This window comes from Mus caroli, chromosome 15, assembly GCF_900094665.2.
Source record: "Mus caroli chromosome 15, CAROLI_EIJ_v1.1, whole genome shotgun sequence".
In the NCBI taxonomy this organism is placed as follows: Eukaryota; Metazoa; Chordata; class Mammalia; order Rodentia; family Muridae; genus Mus; species Mus caroli.
The window spans coordinates 4,772,991-4,781,191 of record NC_034584.1 but is presented as its reverse complement, the minus strand read 5'-3'; positions in this window follow the sequence as shown (position 1 = coordinate 4,781,191).

Sequence of the window (8,201 nt, the reverse complement as noted above, 5' to 3'; positions counted from 1 at the left end):
AGAAAGAAAGTCAACTGAGCATTTTGCCGGGCGTGGTGGTACATGCCTTTAATCCCAGCACTCGGGAGGCAGAGGCAGGCAGAATTTCTGAGTTCAAGGCCAGCCTGGTCTACAAAGTGAGTTCCAGGATAACCAGGGCTATACAGAGAAACCCTGTCTCAAAAAACCAAAACAAAAAACCAACCAAACAAAAAAAGATTGCCTTGCCACAAATTAGAATCACCTGACTAGGTAGCCTTACCTGACTATATTGATTAATGGGGAAGACCCACCTGGATGGCAGACCGCACCTTCCATTAGCAGCCCACGTAAAGGCAGTGTGGCAGAAGGGGGATGGTCTCCATTTGCAATGGCGTGGCCTTCCTCTCTCCTGGAGTTGATTCATCCTGCTGCTGCCACTGCTCATTCACTAACAGCAGAACCACTGTTCCTAGGCTTCCATCCTGGAAAAACGGACCAGTGGCTCTCAGGGAGACTTCCTGGCTTCAGGCACCAGAACCGATTTCTGAGGCATCTTGCCTTGTGCACTGAGTAGCTACTGGTGATCACCTTCCCTCACCCTGTACGAACAGCTATGATGCGACTACTGACTGCTGAGGCGTTCAGCCTCAAGGACCAACCATCTACCAGGCTCTCAGCATCTCTGGTATGATTTAGCTGTTACAATTTTAAATCTGAACTAACAAATTCACACAGGTGTGTGTGTGTGCGCGTGCACACGCATGCATGTCTTCATCCCATTAACTATGTTCTTCTAGATCCTAATACAAATAATTTCCATTTCCAGAATAGTCTGCCAATTTTGTCAATGCAGCATCTTCCCATCTAGTAAATTTCTTCACATTCTTTCTTCGGTGGTTTAAAGTTTTCAGTGTTAGGTCTCTCACCTAGGTATATTTTAAGCTGTTATGAATGTGTGGTTTTTTTTTCTGTTTCTTAAGGAGCAAGTTCATTACTGATACTTTGAAAAACACACTGGTTTTGTTTTCTTTTTGCCATGTATGGTACAGGGGCCTGGAGTCTTAGCACTTGGGAGGTAAAGGCAGATGAGAGTTCAAGGCCTGCCTTGGCTGTATGCTAGCCTGTCTGAGGCTGGCTGTGGTGTTGGCATGTCTTTAGTCCCAGTACTCAGAGGCAGAGGCAGGAGAATCTCTGTGAGTTTAGAGCCAGCCTGCTCTACATGGCAAGCTCTAGGACATTTAGCAGTGGGGTGGGGATGTTGGGGGACACATAGCCTGACTCAAAAAAAATTAAAAAGGGAAAAACAGGAAAGAAAGTGGGTTGGTTGATTTTGTCAACTCAAGACAAACCTAGACACATGTGGGGAAAGAAATCCCAGTTAGGGAATTGTCTCCATCAGGCTGGCCTGTAGGGAAATCTGTGGAGAGTTGTCTTGATTGATGGTTACTGTGGGAGGGCCCAGCTCACTGGTGAGCGGAGCAGATGATCCGGGATTGTATATGAAGGTTGGGAGTTATGAGGAGCAAGCTAGTAGGCAGCGTTCCTCCATACTCTCTGCTTTACTCCTGGCCTCCGGCGGCCCCGAGTTCCACCCTGACTTCCCTTTATGACCAGCTGGAGGTGGTGATGTGAACTCAAGCCTTTTCTCCCTGGGCTGCTCTTGGTCAGTGCCTTTGCCCCGATAGAAACCTAACTTAGCACTGAAGATACAGGTAAGTTCATGTCCTGCTACTCGGCTCAAAGTGTTCACCAGAGCTTATGTCTTCTGCTGGAGTCTTGAGGGTGTTTTTGATTTGGGGTCATGTCCAACACAAACAGGGAATATTTGACTGTTTTCGTCAGGGTTCTCTAGAATCACAGAACTTCTGGGTAGTCTCTGTATAGTAAGGGAATTTGTTGATGGCTTACAGTCTGTAGTCCAACTCCCAACAATGGTCAGCAGCAGCTGTGAATGGAAGCCCAAGGATCTAGCAGTTGCTCAGTCCCACAGGCCCTTTCCTATTTGAAGCCGTTTCCCTTTGTTTACCTTGCTGCTACAGTGAAGACTGAGAACATAACTGCTTTGTTTTCCCCATTTAATATCATTGTTGGCTCTAATTTTGTCATGCACAGCTTTTTTTTTTAAGATTTATTTATTTTATGTATGTGAGCACACTGTCGCTGTCTAAAGACACACCAGAAGAGGGCACCAGATCCCATTGCAAATGGTTGGTGAGCCTCCATGTGGTTCCTGGGAATTGAACTCAGGACCTCAGGACTCAGAGCTCTTAACCACTGAGCCATCTCTCCATCCCCACCCTTTATTATTTTGAGTTATATTTTTTCTAGTTTCTTCAGGGCTTTAAAAATGTTTTAATTATATTTTAAAGTGCGCACGCGCATGTGTGTGTGTGTGTGTGTGTGTGTGTGTGTGTGTGTGTGTGTGTAAGCCAGAGGACAGCTTGCGGGAGTCAACTCTCCTTTCACTATTCAAGTCCTAGGAATCAAACTCAGGTTGTCAGGTTTGGTGGCAAGTGTCCTGCCCACTGAGCCAAGCACACAGCTCTTCTTCTGGTCTTTCAACATGGAGGCATATTGGTCTTTGTTCAGAGTCTCCTTTGCAGCTACTGGGGTGAGCATAGGGTTTCTGCACCTGAGACTATGTATGTGCTGTGGAACACTTCATTATCTACAGATGCTGAAGCATTCTCACCATGTGCCTAGAACGAAGTCAACTGGGTGATGATAACCATCACCTTTTAAAATGTGCTGCTGATGTCAGCTTGGAAATATTTCATTGCATGTATGTTCATCGGGAGATCAGGGCATAGTTTTTGCTGTTGTTGAATTCATTTTTTATTTTACGTGTGTGGGTGTTCTCCCTGCATGTTTATGTGTCTGTGTGGCCAGAAGGCAGCCTCAGATCCCTTGGAACTGTAGTTAGAGAATGTTGAGTCACTTTGTGGGTGCTTAGAACAAACCCTGGGACTTCTGCAAGGAGAGTAAATGCCACCAAACCATCTCTGCAGCCCTCGCTGGGGGCCGGTAGCTTCCTATCTGGTGTTTTGTTTTGAGATATGTTCTTTATTTACATTTCAAATGTTATCCCCTTTCCTAGTTTCCCCTCCAGAAATCCCCTATCCCCTTCCGCCTCCCCTTTCTCACAACCCACTCACTCCCGCTTCCTGACCCTGGCATTCCCCTACACTGAGGCATAGAGCCTTCACAGGACCAAGGGCCTCTCCTCCCACTGATGACCCACAAGGCCATCCTCTGCTACATATGCAGCTAGAGCCATGAGTCCCACCAAGTGTTTTCTTTGATTGGTGGTTTAATCCCTGGGAGCTCTGGGGATACTGGTTGGTTCATATTGTTGTTTCTCCTATGGGGCTGCAAACTCCTTCAGCTCCTTGGGTCCTTTCTCTAGCTCCTCCTTTGGGGACCCTGTACTCCATCCAATGGATGGTTGTGAACATCAGGACTGGCTCTGAGGAGTGCATCTCACTAGATGAGGACGCTTTGCATTCTGCTTTTGCAGGTTTGGTAGAATTTGGGAGTGAGTCTCTTGGTCCTGCTCTCCCTCCCTCAGACTCCTTGTTTTCCCATAACCCTCTTTACTCAGGACAAATCCAGTTACATTTTCTATGTCCTGTTCTAATAGAGGTAGGTCAGATGTGTCTAGTTCAGTCTTCTAGATTTTCCAGCTTTTTAGAATATAAGCTTTCGAAATATCCCCTTAAAGTCTTCTGGTGTCCATTTGTATTTGTTGTAATGTCTCCATTTATCACCTGTAGTTCAATACTTATTTAGGGTCTTGTCTTACTTTTATTTTTTGGTTACTCTGTCTAGAAGGTATTGATCATTTTTCTCTATAGCCAACTCTTGGTTTCAGTGACTATTGGATCTTATTTAATATGAGCAACTAGCTTGTGTGTTGTGGTTGAGAGTTCAGATTGTTGACATTCAGGCTATAAGTGCGATTCTCTGTAATTCTGATTGTTCTGTTCTTGCTCCTCTATTCATGTCATGGGGCGCTTGCTTCCTGAGTCCATGGTTGGCCCTTCTTAGCTCTCCTGTGTGCATCTATTCTCTCATGAAATCTCCTTGGTATTCTCATGGTACTCACTGTCTTAGGGTTACTGTTGCTGGCATGAAAAACATGACCAAGGCAACTTGGGGAGGAAAGGGTTTTGTTTATTCAACTTATACTTCCACATCACAGTTCATCACCAAAGAAAGTCAGGACAGGAACTCAAGCAGGGCAGGAACCTGGAGGCAGGAGCTGATGCAGAGGCCATGGAGGGTGCTGCTTACTGGCTTGCTACCCAGGGCTTCCTCAGCCTTCATTTTTATAGAGCCCAGGCCCACCAGCCCAGGAACAGCCCTGCCTGGAATATGTTCAAGCCCCCTATCAAATCACTGGTTAAGAAAATGCCCTACAGGATGGCCCCCAACCTGATCTTACAAAGGCATTTTCTTTTCTTGTTTTTATTTTTATTTAGTTTCTATTTAGGATCATAAATTCAACTCTGCAATGCAACTAGCTATGGAGGGGAATAAGGAAAATATGGAACCCAAACAACTCGAGTGAGAGCAGAGATTACAGGAAAGATTGAGCAGATGGGGTGGGAGGCGTGGGTGCTCTCCTGAGCTACAGAAGGAGTGGTGGGGTAAATAAGATGCTCACAAGTCAAAAGAGTCAGTGTGGTTCACAGTCAGGAATGCTCATCTTCTTGCTAGTCTTGCTGCTCCTGAGCCCAAAATGCTCATGCCTTCTCTCACCTTCCCAGAAATGTCTATTTGCATCACTTGTTATAATATGAAGGATGTAACAGAATCCAAGCCTGCATTACTCCAACACAGCCCACAGCCCAATCTCTCTGTCCAGTGCCAATCACGTGGGAGTTGCCTGTCTCCAACCACAGTCAAGCATTAACATTCTTACTTGGTTTTGAACTGTGTTTAGTTTTGTTTGGTTGAGATAGGTTCTCTCTATTTAGCCCTGGATATTCTGGAACTCTCTGTGTAGACTCAGCTGGCCACAGATTTACAGAGAACCTCTGTTTCCCAAGCACTGGGATCAAAAAGTATGTACCACGAGGCCCAGCGCCCAGTGCCGGCATCCTTGATGAATTATCTTTTGAATGAGTTAGTTGCAAGCCTTGCTTCGTGCTTCTTGTGTTTCTGTGTTTGGATTTGTATACCTGACAAACTTTGTACATTGAGAGAGAGGTTTCTGTTTTACTTCGAAGCCTTCTAGGTGAGCAAGTCTCACTGAAGGTTCCATCCCTAGAACAAAATAAGCCACTATACCAGGTGCACAAGTCTAGCACTCCACTGTAAGTCAAACGATGCCAACTATTTTATATCAGTAATCACATAAAAAGAAACCACAAAACTAGCATAACTTATGAGGTTGAAAATTATTAAAGGAGAAGCACTAGAGACATGTGGTAAGGAAAAGGCCCATAAGGCAGACATAGGAGTCTCTTTCTGGAGATGGGGGATGGTTTCCTATCTCATCAGCCAGGAGGCAGGGAAGAGGCAGGACGTGGCCACCAATACTCACGTTGATGTAAACTCAGAAGTTAGCTAGAAATTTGCAGACAGTGTCTTAGTCTGTGAGAAGGGAGGCTGCTGCAGACACGGTAGTCTCCACAGCAGCTGGGTTTCAACATAACACCCCTATGCTTGGGTGAACTGTGGGCATGTGCTTTGGAAGCCCACCCGGGCCTGTTGTCTTTACTTTTTAGATGAACAATCTGTTTCTCTGCTGGAGAGCCAGGGGGCATGCATGGCTTTGTGCTACTTTCTGCAGGGACGACCTTTCTTTTTTCTGTATTTGTAAGCTGTCCTATCACATGCGTGTGCACACACACACACACACACTCTCCTACTTGTAGGTTATGCTGGTCTTTCATTCCCTTTGAAACGGAGTCTTTGTTACTGTCCACTCTCCATGTCACATGGAGGCAGGTTCTAACCCACAGTGTTCTGTACTTTAAGTCATTTTCTTCTTATGTACTAGGAAAGCCCTGGACTGATGAGCTGGAAGCCCCTTCTAATGATGCTGATGCCTGCCTATCCATTTAAACACTAGAGCAAGGCTCTACAGTGAAGCACAAGACTCAAGTGCATAGAGACTTTAGCTGAAGGTCTGTAAAGTGACTTATTTTTCAGCTTGCGATGTCTATTTAGGAGCATTATGGCTCCATTACAGGGTGAATTCTGTTTTAACTCTAGATATTTTAATTTTTCACGGAAGCTTCTACAGTAGTAGGTCGATTCCAAATAACTTGTTTTAGTATTATCTATCCGTCCATATTCCCTCTTGTACACTGTTCTCCTGTTCCCCTACCCCAATTAAATCTTTCTGGTCTGCTAATCCACTTTAAGCCTTTATACCATTCTCTTCTCTCTCCTTTCCCTTAAAGGTAACCCCCATGTAGCCTTTAATACTTTCTGACCTCTATGAGTATTCCAAAGAAACATACAACTTAAGATGCAAAGCTAGCATCCACAAAAGAGAGAAAATGTGGTATTTACCCTTTTGGTCTGGGTTACCTCACTCACAATCACTTCTCCCAGACCCATTCATTTACCTATGGATTTCATTGTTCTTAACAACTGAGTAACGTATAAAATATACCATTTTCATTATCTACTTGTATATATAAAAATCTGAGTAGAGTCATCTCTCCAGACTCAAGGATTCAAGGATTTCAGGGATTTAATTTTTATGCAGGGTGAGTTTCATTCTTTTAATTTTTTATTGATTCTTTGTGAACTTCCCATTATGCACCCCAAGCCCACTCATTTCTCCATCCCCTCCATATCTGCCCTCCACTCTTGCAACCAGCCCCACAAAACAAAATAAAGTAAAAAAAAGAAAAGAAAAAACGGAAAACAAACTTGCTGTGGACGCTGCAGTGTGTCACACACTGTACCCTTTTGTCCATACATCTTTACTTCATTGCAATGAGTCACTGGCCTGGGTTGAGGCCTCTGGCTTCTGTTACACCATCCATCTTGCTCTAGGATATCCTCTTGTTACCCTGTCATGGAGGTCCTGAAGCTTTGGCTCTGTAGGACCAGGTCCTTCGTGCATTCCTGAAGTGGAAACTTCTAGTTCTTTGGAAAGTTATGTCAAATGATGCTTTGCTGGGGCACACAGGAGAAAGGATGTCTTACCAAAGCAAACATGTGAAAGACTGTTTTCCTGAAGCAGACACGGGTGAATGGATATAGCAGGATGTTTGGATATAGCAGGCTTCTTTTTTTGTTGTTGCTGGGTTTTTTTTGTTTTGTTTTGTTTTTTGAGACAGGGTTTCTTTGTGTGGCCCTGGCTTTCCTGGAACTCACTTTGTAGACCAGGCTGGTCTCGAACTCAGAAATCTGCCTGACTCTGCCTCCGGAATGCTGGGATTAAAGTCGTGCACCACCATGCCCGGCTTGATAGCAGATTTCTTGAAGGAGTATAAATCTGACCCTACAGACATTGGGAGACTAGCACTGAGCCTTGGTTTGCTTTGCTCCGCCTTGCTGTTCTTCGCTAAAGACACGAATGCATTGGTTTGCCTTACAAATCATTGTTGAGTTCAACTTGTGATAACACCGACATTGAGCGAAACTCGCCCAAGAACTGCTCGTGAGGTTCCAGCAGCCTTGACCCAGGCCAGCTGGGGAGCCTTGAGGTTCCTCATGAGTTGAACTACAGCCACCTGGTGTCTGCCTGCTGAGAGCATTGGTCTGTGGCTGCTGAGTCCTATTTGGTGTTTGCTTCAGGACTTTACTGCTGCCAAAGAAGATCAAGTTCACCCCAAAAGTATCGCTGAACAGGTCTACTCCCCCCATATCGTAATAACTTGTCTCTTCCACTCCCTCTGCTGGGGGGTGGGCTAGCGGAGAGGGTGAACCATTATTAAAAGTAGGCTGGAAAAAAAATTATGCCTATACACTCCAGCAGTTCGTCGATGGGGTAAACATTGGGGTGGGTCAATTCAAAGGCGTGGATCTGGACTCGGGGGTTGTGGGGGAAGGGAGGGGAGCTAGTCAGCCGGACAGCTCTCCTGCACCCACACCACTAGGGCCAGCTCACCTGCTTTTATGCCCTCATGCCCTCGTTGCCAGCTCTCCTTAGCCCATAAGACCAGGGTCAGCTCTATACTCTGCTGCCCAGGCAAGGCACGGGACCTGCTCTCCATGTTCATTCCTCGGGACTAGAGCTCCCCACCTCCACAGCTGCATGGACACGAACCCAG